This window comes from Mauremys mutica, chromosome 12 (genome assembly GCF_020497125.1).
Source record: "Mauremys mutica isolate MM-2020 ecotype Southern chromosome 12, ASM2049712v1, whole genome shotgun sequence".
NCBI lineage: Eukaryota > Metazoa > Chordata > Testudines > Geoemydidae > Mauremys > Mauremys mutica.
Genome location: NC_059083.1, coordinates 44,226,666 through 44,240,195, shown reverse-complemented (window position 1 = coordinate 44,240,195; position 13,530 = coordinate 44,226,666). Strand labels below are relative to the sequence as shown.

Sequence of the window (13,530 nt, the reverse complement as noted above, 5' to 3'; positions counted from 1 at the left end):
CATCTCCATGCTATTCATCAGTATGTGCATCTCTGCCATGTCCTCTGCTGTCTCCTCTCTAAACAGTCCTAATAACATCTCTCCCCACACTGAAGTCTTTCCATGCTATAATTACCACCACCTCCCTTTTCTGAATCTTCCACCCTCAGTTTCTGCTCTGTCCCGTTGGCTATAGTGACCAGTAGAGGCACCAACTTTCTAATGTGCTGGGTGGAGGAAGGGGTGTGTGTGCTCGATCCCCTGGTTCTGCCCCAGGTCCTGCTCCTCCCTGTCCATGCCCCACTTCTTCCCATCCCGTTCCACCCCCTCCCCTGAGTGTGTCTGGCCCTCACTTCTCCCACTTCCCCCTCAGTGCCTCCTGCACGCCACAGAACAGCTGATCTGTGGCAGGTAGGAGGGAGGGGGAAGGGCTGATCAACGGGGCTGATGGCGCGTGGGAGGCACGGGAGGGGAGGGGGTTGGCTGCCAGTGTGTGCTCAGCACCCACCATTTTTTTTACCTCAGTGCTCCAGCCCTGGAGCACCCATGGAGTTGGCACCTATGTGTTCAGCTACATGCTTTTGGATTCTATTTTGAATTATAATTTCAACCAATTTACTGAGATCTGAATTAAAGTTAACTGGACTGTAATTCTCCTTATGACTCTTGAGCTTTTTTTAAAATATAGGTGCAATATTTCCTACCCTCTTTTCCTCTGGGTCAGTAGCTGATTTTAATTAGATGCATATTTTTGCTAGCAGCTCGGCTGTTTCATTCTTAACACTCCTTCAGACTCCTTGTTACAAGCTGTGCAAGTCTCTGGAACTGCTGTGAATGCCTAGGTGCATCTTTTGTCTAAAGAGTTAAACTCATTTTAGGTTTTTGACTCTCATCCTTTTTTATAAGCCTGGTTTCAGATCTGTCTATTTATTGTTTTCTAGGGAAACTCTTCACTGAATTGGGGCTTGGTAAGTTCCATTTCCTGCCTCTACAGACGCACCCTTAATATAATCCGTGTTATACGCTGTGTCCTGCTCAGCGTGTCTGTGCTCAGGGGAGTTCTCATCTCTCTCTGTGTTTGCTTTCAGAGCTGAGAAGAGCCCAGCTATATGCAGGTACTGTACCTAACACTGACACTTTACTCATGTCAACATCCCACTTGCCCCTGGGAGCTCTCTCCTCACTTCCCCAGTGCACCAGCACTTTCATATCAAAAGCAATAGGCTGGAAACAGCAATGTCACTGGGGATTGGTGGAAAGGGTCAGGCGACACCCCAGGTTTATTGCAGAGCAGGGACATGGCCCCTTTGGGAAAGGGCTGATTGGTGAGGAAATGCTGCCCCCTGGCATCACCTTTCCAGGGTGGTGCCTGGGCTCTGCAAGATGGACAGTCTCAGCTGTATATAATTAAATGGAACTGCTAAGCTCTCTCCTCCCAGCAGCAGCATCGCCATGCTCAGACTGGGATTTAGCCACTTGTTGCACAACAGGGCCGGACAGGAGCTGTTCAGTGTCCCCTGGGATTTGAGGGGAGGGAGTCCTTGACCCGTGTGTCCTGGTGCAGGCTGGGAGAGTCTGGGCAGCTCCAGCAGGGATCAGAGAGCCCAGGGGCCATGCACACACATTGCAGCACCACTGGCCCAGGGGTCCATGCACTCCGGGGTATCCGACCGCACAGAGCTGGGAGGGGAGGGGACACACCCAAGGCAGTTACACAAACATCACTGGGGGTCCTGTTAGGGTCACCACCTCTGAGGTGCAAAAAAACCAGGACATCTGCCTGCTCCACATACACCACCTGTCCCCCCGCTGAGCTGCCAGCTGCCAGGTTCACTAACAGTGTTAACTCTCCCGTGAGCCCCAAGGGCCCTGGGCCCAGCTCAGAACAGCTGTCACCTAGACTCATGGCAATGCAGGGCTGGAAGGGACCTCCAGAGGTTGCCTAGTCCAGCCCCCCACGCTGGGTCAGGGACTTGACCATCCCTGGCAGGGATATGTCCAGTTCTTACAAACCTCCAGTGACGGGGATCCCACAACCTCCCCTGGAGCCTGGTGCAGAGCGTCACTGCCCTGAGAGTTAGAAAGTGTTTCCTCATCTCCGGCCTCAACCTCCCTTGCTGCAGATTGCGCCCATTGCTCCTTGGACAGGCCCTCGCCCTGCCTGCTGGGGGCATGGGGGTGTCATCAAGTGTGAGCATCACTGGTATCGCACTGTGGGGGGAAGGGGAATGCGCTGAATGGCTCGGGTCAGAATGGACTAGCTGAGTCAGGGGGGCAGTGAGGGCAGCTGGGGCCTTTCACTCCCCAGTCACCGATCTCAGCCCAGGCTCAGAGTCCAGTTCCCAGAGGACAGGAGCTCACATCGTAACTCACTTTAACGGCAGCCTCACCGGCCACCTCCGCAGGGAGGCCAAGGCCTGAATGGGCCCCAGGGACGGTTCCTCCCCGGGGAGAGGCTCCAGCAAGTGTCAGGGCTGAGCCACATTGGCAGGACAGTGGGGGGCTCACACGGCTGCTGAGACGTTCATGTACCCTTGCTACACAGAGCTCCAGCACCAGTGGTGTAAACCCCACTCGTACCCCAGCACCGAACTCACTGACACTACCCCAAGGCTCCTCTCCTGCTGGGGTTGGGGAGTGAGTAAGGGGCACTGGAAGAGGGGGGCCAGGGGGCCATGGCCCCATCACTTTTACCAATGGGAGGGCTGTTCCCTCCCACTTTTTACCAGCTGTAAGGGTGAACAGTGGGGGGGGGGGCAAGAAGAGCGGTGTTGGGGAGAAGAGGTGGTGTGAGGGCGGGGGCTCGGTCAGGGAGAACGGGTGGTGTGAGAACGGGGGTTCAGAGAGAAGGGTGCGGGGGCAGGAGCTTGGGAAGAAGGGCCGACATGAGAGGGCGGGTCCACGGTTTTGGCACTGGTGACCCCTCTACTTTGAGGGAGCTTCCATCACTCCTGGGGAGAGCACCATCCCGGATCCTGATCCACGGGCACATCTGTGTATTTGCCGGGTGCACAGAGCTCTCTGTGTGGAGACACTTTCGCGCTCACCCAGGAACCTGTGCTGGGAGGCCCCACTGCCCAGGAGGCCGAGGGCTCTCACTCCCCTGCCCTGGGGGTGAAGGGAGGGACCCTGGGGCTGCTGTTCCCCATCCCAGGAAGGGGGTGAAGGGGATGTGGACACAGACAATGTCCCCGTTTGCACTGTGAGGGGCAGACCCAGCTCCACCCTGGGCTTCAGAGCCTGAGCTCCAGCCAGAACCTGAAAATCTATGCGGCTATTTTTAATTCCAAAGAGGGAGCCCTGCCAGCCTGAGTCTGTCCACCCTGTTCTAAGACTCGCTGCTGCAGGCTGTGTAGAAGAACCCAAAGTGTCTCCGGAGTCTGGGTGTGAAAGTTCCCAGCGTGTCTGTCCCAGGGCCAGTTAATGAGAGCGAGGGGGTGGGGTGGCTGGCACAGTCGTTAGATGGAGACACCTGAACCCCTGTGGCTCTGAGACGGTCTCTGTGACTGTTATCTGCTCTGGGAGATGCCCAGGTGCAGCTGCAGAGGGTCTGTGCCGCTAGCATCGTCCATGGGACAAATGGCTCTGGGCAGAGAGTTCAGGCTGGAGCCGAGTCTCCATTTTCAGCCTGATTTGTGGGGGTGAGATCAGGGGCCCAGTGGGCGTTTGTCTGCAAAGGGCAAATTAAACAGCAGCTCTGGAGTGTTTCATCGCTGATGTCCTGGGCCTGGCCTGCCTGTAACTGCATTTCTGGGGATGTTGACAGTCTCTCATTGCAAGTCACTGGGATTGGGGCTCCTAAGTTGCTCAGACAGGTTTGCAGTGGAGCTGGGTGAAATGTTTTGGACAAATAGTTTATTTGCTGCAAAATTATATTTCGGGTCAACAGAAACTATTCGTGAATCCATGTCGGGTTTGCTGACTAGTTTCAATGAACAGAAAAAGGTGCCACCGCTTCTCATGTAGCCTTTAGCCCAGGGACTGGGCCCTCAGCTGGGAGCCCCAGGTTCAATCCCCCCGTGTGATGCCATGAGAGCTCGAACCACTGGGCTCCAGGTGTCTGATGACGCCCCCCTGTGTCTAAACACTGCCATGGGCACTGGGCCAGAGTGTGGGGGTGAGAATGACTCTGCAGCCCAGTGGGTTGAGCCTCCACCTGGGCATCCAGAGTCCAGCTCCCCTGGTCCAGTGACCCTGTAATTATTGATCCATAACCCCAGTGAGGGGAGGGGTTACGGCCCCTGGCACAGCAGTGTCTCAGCCATGTCTGCCGGGGTTTCCTTGCACTGATGTAGCTGCATCAGTGCAAACCCCTAGTGGGGAAATGCCCCCTCCGCTCCCCACTGCCCTGGCCTCATTAGCAACAGCCCATTAGTGCGCATTTATATCCCACCCGAATCTTCCACTGTAATGCCCCCGAAGTGAGCCCAATCCAGATCACTGCCCGTGTGGGGGTGAGGCTGGGCCGGGCGAGGGGAGGGGCTGGCTGTGGGGTTTTCCTGGCTGGAAGGTGGGGCTTGTGGGGCCTGCCAGCATGGAGAGTCCCAGCTGCTCCCCCTGGGGCAGGGCTGCACCCCCAGTGTGTGTGGGGACAGCACCGACCTGCTCTGAGTGAGAAACCAACCACACATGGCCCGAAAGTAACAGAGATTCCCTGGGGCCTGCCTCTCCCTCCCCCCTCTCTGGCTCCCGCCCCTCCCTTACCCTTCCCTCACCCCTGTGAGGGACCCTGGACCCTGCATCTATTCTGACCACCAACATCCCTCCCTCTCTTCTCACTCCCTTTCTGCTCCCCTGGGCCCCTGCCCCTCTACTGCCACTTTGCCTCCCTGGCACATGCCCCTGCCCTCCACCCATCTCTGCCCCACTGGAACAGCCCCTCCCTTCTCCCCCTGCCATCCTGGCATCTGCCCCCTCCCCCAAACATCTGCACCCTGGAGCCCTCCCATCACTTCACACCCCCGCTTTGTCCTGGCATCCACCTCTCCCCTTTCCCTCCTCTGCTGCCATGTCTCCCACCCCTCCCCTCACCCTCCTCTGCTGCCCTGACTTTCGCCCTTCTCACTCCCCTCAGCCCTCCTGACACCTGCCCCTCTCCCCACCCTCTCTGACCCCTGGCACCCGCCCCTTCCCTCCCCCCCTGTGCCCACCCCTCCTCTAGCCCCACTCTGACCCCCTGGCACCTGCCTCTCACCAGTCCCCTCTCCTAACACCTCCCTCTGCCCACCTGCCCTGCCTCTCACCCCTCTCTGCCCCCTGGTGCTTGTGCCTCCCCCTCCTCTGCCCTCCCTGTGCCTGCCCTTCTGCTCAACCCCCTCAATCCCCTGGCCCCTGCCCTTCCCCCCCCTCACCCTTCTGCTGCCTGCCCCTTCCCTCCTCCTGCCCCCCAACACCTGACCCTCCCCTTGGCCCCTTCCTTCCTAGTGCCCAGCCCCTCACCACCGTCTGCCCCACTGACCCTGCTCTCCTCTCGCCCCTCTGCCACCATCGCCTATGCCACCTTCTCTTTATTTGTCACCCTTCCCCCTCTCCTCCCCCTCTGGCTCCGTGACACCCTTAGCCCTTGTGCCTGCCCCACCCCATGTCCCTCCCTCCCCCCCGCTCCTGTCACCTCCCGCTCCCCTTTCTTCTCCCAGCATCAGTCTGTCACTTCCCCTCCCCCGCCTCCCCCCACCACCTTCTCACCCCTCCCCCGCTCCTCCTGCCCTTCCCCTCATTGTCTCTTCCAGGCAGAGGGGCCCTGACTCCCCTCAGGCCACAACCCCCGCCCCACAGTGATTAAGGAGGATGCAGGTTAATTTCCCTTTGATCCCAGTGACCAGCCCCTGCCCCGGCCCTGACTCTGTGACTCTCTCCCCAGTGGACGTGACTCTGGATCCAGACACGGCTCATCCCAAACTCGTCCTGTCTGAGGATCGGAAACGTGTGAGACATGGAGACAAACGCCAGGATCTGCCCAACAACCCTGAGAGATTTGATAGATATCTCATTGTCCTGGGCGCTGAGGGGTTTGTGGGTGGGAGGCGTTATTGGGAGGTGGAGGTGGGAGACAAGATGAGATGGGACCTGGGGGTTTGTAGGGAATCTGTGAGGAGGAAAGGGTGGGTCACACTCACACCTGAGGATGGACACTGGGTCGTGGGGCTCTGCGATGAGGAATACGAGGCCTGCACCACCCCCAGGACCCCCCTCCCCGTGAGCGTCAGGCCCAGCCAGGTGGGGATTTTCCTGGACTATGAGGTGGGCGAGGTCTCGTTTTACAATGTGACTGACAGGTCCCATCTCTTCACTTTCACTGGCACCTTCTCCGGGAAGCTCCGCCCTTATTTCTACCCTGGTCTCAATGCTGGGGGTAAAAATGCGGCTCCCCTGATAATCTGCCCAGTCCCAGCTCAGGCCAAAGGGAATCTCGGTCCCTGACAGTGACCCCGCGGCAGAGACTGGCCCCTCCCAGCCCTGCTGCTCTACCCGTCCCCAATGGTGCGGGCCAGTTACTGCAGCAACTGGACTTTTTGTGCTGACCAACGCTGCCAGTTTCCCTTTTCAACTGGAGGTTCCAGTCGAAAACCGGACACCTGGGAACCCCCAGCCCCCACCTTTCCCTGTCCCCTGCCCCAGGGGTAGCAGATGGTGGGGGATGGGATCATTCACTCGGGTCAGAATTTTCTACCCCTGTGAAATCTCAATGTAAAATATGTAAGAAAAAAATATTTTAATTTAGAAAATATTATTGTAAGAAGGTGTAAATACAAGAATATTTAAAATTACATTTCAACAGTATCTTAAAACCAAGCATATAAATGTATTTGTAGAAATGGAATTATTTACATTTTTTTAATCTTTCTCTCAAATCTATAGTGAAGTTTAACTTCTCTAAATAACGTCATTTGTATTTCAACTGTGGAATTTCAAGAAATCCAAAATATTTACCTTAAAATAAACTATTAAATTGTCAGACCGGGTTGTTCAGTTACAATGTACCTGTGTCATAAACATCACAACTACACACATAGTCAGCTGGTCTCTGTTCTCTCTCCTCCTCTCTTCATTGTCTTGGCTGGTTCTCTCTGGCAGGCAGGGCACATACACCCACCTCCATCCTGCACTACACCTTTGAAAATTAATAGTTGAAAAAATGATAGAATTAATTAAGCAATATATTTAAGTTAACTCACACAAGATTATATAATAGTCTTTGAACTTCTGTCAGCATTAATTCATGTGGTTTTTAACTTTCTAACTACATATCATTGGTAATCAAGATATGACCCTTCCTTTCTTTTTCTCACATTGATTAACAAAACACGGTCCCCAACCTCAAATGCTCTCTTCCTATCGATAGAAATCTCTTCTACAATCTTCATTTTTTAGTTTATTTTCCTTTAGACATATTATTTACAGGCAATGTACTGTCACTGTGCAGTATTGATTTCAATGTACTGCCAGGCTCTTCATGTTCTTGGTTATAAGGACACAACACATGTAGTTTGATAAAGAAATAGAGAAGGTGTTGTGTTCCTTTACTGAATCTTCACAAATTAACTTAATTGTATTAAAGATGCTGGCACATAGTGACACATAACATGAAATTTGGTGAAGCTTTTTGGCAAACCTTTCTTCTCGGCCATAAATCAGTCAAAAAGGTGATATTTTTGTTTTCATGTGAGGTTTAGAGTACAAAGAAAAGAAAGTTCCTCCAGGAAATTCATCACAATTCCTCTGGGTTCTGTCCACCACCTTCTGGAATTCTCTGTAAAAATAGGGACCAACTGATCTAATTGATCTAATGGAGTTTGAGTGGGAGTTCCCATTGGCGGAGCAGGTATTTGTATTTGCATCTGTCTTTGTGTATTTGCATCTGTCTTTGTAGTGCTTGTATCTATCCGTGGGGCAGATTGCTGAGCGGGCAGCCGAGCCCTGAGTAGGGGGCGGAGCTAGGCTGAGGAGGGGCCTATAAAAGCGGCTGCCCAGCCAGGCAGCGGCACAGCTGCGAGCAGCGGCACGGGAGCCGGTGAACAGGGCTGCTAACAGGGGAGTTTGAGTGGGAGTTTACAGGGGGAGCCGGAAGGGGCAGGGGGTGCGGTGCTGCGTGTGCTGTGTTCCCCAGGTGAGAAGGCTGATAGAGGCAGAGACAACAGCAGCCATGAGCCAAGCAGCAGAGGATACAATGAGGATGACTGCATGTGGCAGCTGCGGTATGTACATGGTCCTAGTTGGGGCACCGGAACAGAGATATGTATGCATGAAGTGCCGCCTAATAGAGCTGATGGAAGAAAAGATCCTAGGTCTAGAGATGCAGGTAGAAACCCTGGTAGAGATTAGAAGGGGGCTTGAGCAGCTGATGGAGCAAAGGCAAGCTGTGGCTGAAGGGGAATGCTCAGGGGTACAGGGGGAAGCAGGGGCTAAGGCCTGTGAGGGGGGAATGCTGGATGGGGAACATGGGCAGTGGAAGCATGTGACCGTGAGAAGCAGGCAGGGGAAAAAGAGGGCCAGTGAAGGAGAAATAGAGCTAAGGAACAGGTTCGAAGGTCTGGAGAATGAGGAAGGGGTACAGCAAGTGGTAGCCGACGGTGGGAGGGTAAGGAAGAAGAGAAGAGCGGCTAGTCCGATAGAAAGAGGGGAGGAGTCGATGGAGGCAGCACCAACTTTGGGCCCTGGGAGGATGCAGGATGGCTTAAGGGGGACTACAAGGGAGGATAGGAATGGAAGGAGCTTGCAACCAGGGGGAACTGGGGATAGGTTAGCAGACCGCACTGTCACCAGGCAAAGGCAGGTCTACGTGGTTGGGGATTCCATACTGAGAAGGTTGGACAGGCCTGTGACCAGGGCCGATCCGGAGAACAGAAGGGTGTGCTGTCTACCGGGCGCTAAAATACGGGATGTGGACCTGCAGTTGAAAAGGATCCTAAAAGGAGCAGGTAAGAACCCGTTGATCATCCTTCATGTAGGAACGAATGACACGGCTAGATTCTCGCTGGAGAGAAACAAGGGAGACTATGCCAGGCTGGGTAAGACGCTCAAGGAAATTGAGGCTCAGGTGATCTTCAGTGGGATTCTACCTGTTCCTAGGGAAGGGCAACAAGGGGGTGACAGGATTGTGATGATAAATAGTTGGCTCAGGGAATGGTGCTATAAGGAGGGCTTTGGGATGTATGGGCACTGGGAGGCTTTCGGGGACAGAGAACTGTTCTCACGGGATGGGCTCCACCTGAGTAGGGAAGGAAATAGACTTCTAGGAGGGAGGCTGGCTCGTCTGATCAAAAGAGCTTTAAACTAGGTATTGGGGGGAGATGGTTGGGAGATGTCCAGGCACTCTCCACGCCAAATTTAAACATTGAGAGGGAGGACAACAGGATAAGAATGGATATAGCCAGAGGGAGGGGTTTGGACGTAAGGAAGGGGGGGGGGGGATGGATACTAGACCAATAGGTCAGACTGGTGGTACTGTATCCCTACCAAATTGGGTACCAAAGGTGAGAGAAGCCAAACAGCAAAAATTAGGATGTTTGTTCACCAATGCGAGAAGCCTAGGTAACAAAATGGAGGAATTGGAGCTCCTGGTCCGAGAATTGAAACCGGATATCGTAGGAATAACCGAAACATGGTGGAACGGTAGTCATGACTGGAGTACACGTATGGAAGGGTATGTGCTGTTTAGGAAAGACCGAAACAAAGGTAAAGGTGGGGGAGTAGCATTGTATGTCAATAATGAGGTAAACTGTAATGAAATAATTAGTAATGGAATGGATAATATGGAGTCTGTTTGGGCAATGGTCACATTAGGGAAGAAAACTACTAGAGCCTCCCCTGGGATAGTGATTGGGGTGTGCTATAGACAGCCGGGATCTAGCCTGGATATGGATAGAGAACTTTTTAATGTTTTTGAGGAGGTAAATACTAATAGGAACTGTATGATCATGGGAGACTTTAACTTCCCGGATATAGATTGGGGAACAAATGCTAGTAATAATAATAGGGCTCAGCTTTTCCTAGACGTGATAGCGGATGAATTCCTTCATCAAGTAGTAGCTGAACCAACGAGGGGGGATGCCATTTTAGATTTGGTTTTGGTGAGTAGTGAGGACCTTGTTGAGGAAATGGTTGTAGGAGACAACCTTGGCTCGAGTGATCATGAGCTAATTCGGTTCAAAATAAATGGAAGGATAAACAAAATTGCATCTGAGACAAAGGTTTACGATTTCAAAAGGGCTAACTTTACTAAATTAAGGCGACTAGTTAGGGAAGTGGATTGGACTAACATATTTAGGGATCTAAAGGCAGAAGACGCCTGGGATTATTTCAGGTTGAAGTTGCAGGAGCTGTCAGAGGCCTGTATCCCGAGAAAGGGAAAACGGTCCTTAGGTAGCAGTTTTAGACTGAGCTGGATGAGCAAGTGTCTCAGAGGGGTGATTAAGAAAAAACAGAAAGTGTACAAGGAGTGGAAGATGGGAGGGATCAGCAAAGAAACCTACCTTATTGAGGTCAGAGGGTGTAGGGATGCAGTGAGACAGGCCAAAAGCCGGGTAGAGATGGACCTTGCAAAGGGAATTAAAACCAATAGTAAAAGGTTTCTTAGCCATATAAATAGGAAGAAAACCAAGAAAGAAGAAGTGGGACCGCTTAAAACTGTAAACGGAGTGGAGATTAAGGATAAGATAGGCATGGCACAATATCTAAACGAATATTTTGCCTCGGTCTTTAATGAGGTTAATGAAGGGCTTAGGAATAGTGGCAGAGTGACTGATGGGAATGAAGGTGCGGGGTTGGAAATTACAGTATCCGAGGTAGAAGCCAAACTTGAACAGCTTAACGGTAGTTAATCAGGCGGCCCGGATAATCTTCATCCTAGAATATTAAAGGAATTGGCGAGGGAAATTGCAAGCCCGTTAGTGATAATTTTTAACGAATCTCTAAACTCGGGGGTTGTACCGTTTGACTGGAGATTAGCTAATATAGTTCCTATTTTCAAGAAAGGGAAAAAAAGTGACCCGGGTAACTACAGGCCTGTTAGTTTAACATCTGTAGTATGTAAAGTCATGGAAAAAATATTAAAGGAGAGAGTAGTTACGGACCTTGAGGTCAATGGCAATTGGGACAAATTACAACATGGTTTTACGAAAGGCAGATTGTGCCAAACCAACCTGATCTCCTTCTTTGAGAAAGTAACAGATTTTTTAGACAAGGGAAATGCGGTGGATCTAATATATCTGGATTTCAGTAAGGCTTTTGATACGGTACCGCATGAAGAATTACTGGTTAAATTGGAAAAGATGGGGATCGAAATGAAAATCCAGAGGTGGATAAGGAACTGGTTAAAGGGGAGACTGCAGCGGGTCGTATTGAAAGGTGATCTGTCGGGTTGGAGGGAGGTTACCAGTGGAGTTCCTCAAGGTTTGGTTTTGGGTCTGATCTTATTCAATCTATTTATCACTGACCTTGGAACCAAAAGTAGGAGTGGGCTGATAAAGTCTGCGGATGACACGAAGTTGGGAGGTATTGCCAATTCGGAGAAGGATCGGGATATCCTCCAGGGAGATTTGGATGACCTTGTAAACTGGAGTATTAGTAATAGGATGAAATTCAATAGTGAGAAGTGTAAGGTTATGCATTTAGGGATGACTAACAGGAATTTTAGTTATAAGCTGGGGATGCACCAGTTGGAAGTAATGGAAGAGGAGAAGGACCTCGGAGTCCTGGTTGATCGCAGGATGACTATGAGTCGGCAATGTGATGTGGCCGTTAAAAAAGCTAATGCGGTCTTGGGATGCATTAGGTGAGGTATTTCTAGTAGAGATAAGGAGGTGCTAGTCCCGTTATACAAGGCATTGGTGAGACCTCATTTGGAGTACTGTGTGCAGTTTTGGTCTCCCATGTTTAAGAAGGATGAATTCAAACTGGAACGGGTACAAAGAAGGGCCACTAGAATGATCCGAGGAATGGAAAGCCTGTCATATGAAAGGAGACTTGAGGAGCTCGGTTTGTTTTCCTTAACCAAAAGAAGGTTGAGAGGAGATATGATTGCTCTCTTTAAATATATCAGAGGGATAAATACCAGGGAGGGAGAGGAATTATTTCAGCTCAGTACTAATGTGGACACGAGAACAAATGGATATAAATTGGCAGTCGGGAAGTTTAGGCTTGAAATTAGACGAAGGTTTCTAACCATCAGGGGAGTGAAATTCTGGAACAGCCTACAGAGGGAAACAGTGGGGGCGAAGGACCTCTCTGGCTTTAAGATTAAGCTTGATAAGTTTATGGAGGGAATGGTTTGATAGGAGAACGTGATTTAGTCAATAGGTCAATAACGTGCGACCACTGGTAATTAGTACCGAGGGTCAATGTTGGGATATTGAAAGTCTTTTTCCTGAGTGTCTGGCTGGAGAGTCTTGCCCGCATGCTTGGGGTTCAGCTGATCACCATATTTGGGGTCGGGAAGGAATTTTCCTCCAGGGTAGATTGGCAGTGGCCCTGGAGGTTTTTCGCCTTCCTGCGCAGCATGGGACAGGGGTCACTTGCCGGAGGATTATCTGCTACTTGAAGTCTTTAAATCAGGATTTGGGGACTTCAACAGCTGAGTCAAGGGAGAGAATTATTTCAGGAGTGGGTGGGTCAGCTTTTGCGGCCTGCATCTTGCGGGAGGTCAGACTAGATGATCATAATGTCCCCTTCTGATCTTAAGTTCTATGATTCTATGATTAATTCCTTGAAATTAGTGATTGAGCCTAATTTCTTGAAGATCTAGCTGAGCAGAGTCTGAGGGGAGGCACATTGCATGGCATTGCTAAGACTAATTTTTGTTTTAAATGTGATGTGAGATGAACATTTTCAATGTAATAATTCAGTTTTGAAGATTTATTCACAATATGCCATTCATGGCAGAGTGGCCTAACCTTACCTTGATTATTTGAAAATAAATACCTGAAATTATCTTTTGATGGATTCATTTGTGCTTTTTATCCAGTCTACTGGTGTCTAGGTGGCATGGGCTCCAGAAGCTTTGTGTTTTTCCTAATTTTTAACACAGGGAAATATTAATCTAAAAATAGATAATTTTTCCATAAAATTTCCTTCAGAAATATCTGCGTTCCTTTCCCTAGTTCTCACTGAATTACTTGTAATTACCGAGCTTCCAATCTTATTGTGTTATTACATGGGGACATATGTTGGCAAATAGGTTAATATACAACATGGTTTTTGGCATCTGACAAGACATAAAAATGTGTTGTCACTCACAATTGACAGTATGAAGTGTCATGAAGAGGTTGCAGGCAATGTTCATTTTTAAATTTCTAACTGTGAATGGGCTCCCCCATCAGTTCCTGCAACCCCTGGCTGGCAGACCTCTCTGTGAATGAAGCAGCATGCAGTCTGCCAGGGAACCTCCACCAAGTGTCTTTATTACTTTTTATGGTGCATCATAACAGAGCCCCAGTTATGAGGAACCTCCTTCCTGCTCCCTGGTTCAGACTTTTATGCTGCTGCTTTCTTCTGGGCGCTGAGCTAGTGACCTCATCAGGCTCCCTACAGGTGCAAGTGATCCCCTCTGCCCTT

General features: G+C 50.9%; 1 pseudogene; it reads left to right on the top strand.

Annotated features, from left to right (window-relative positions):
• Positions 1 to 8,488, top strand: part of LOC123346808 — a 32,092-nt pseudogene extending 23,604 nt beyond the window's left edge.
• The last annotated feature ends 5,042 nt before the right edge of the window (positions 8,489 to 13,530 follow it).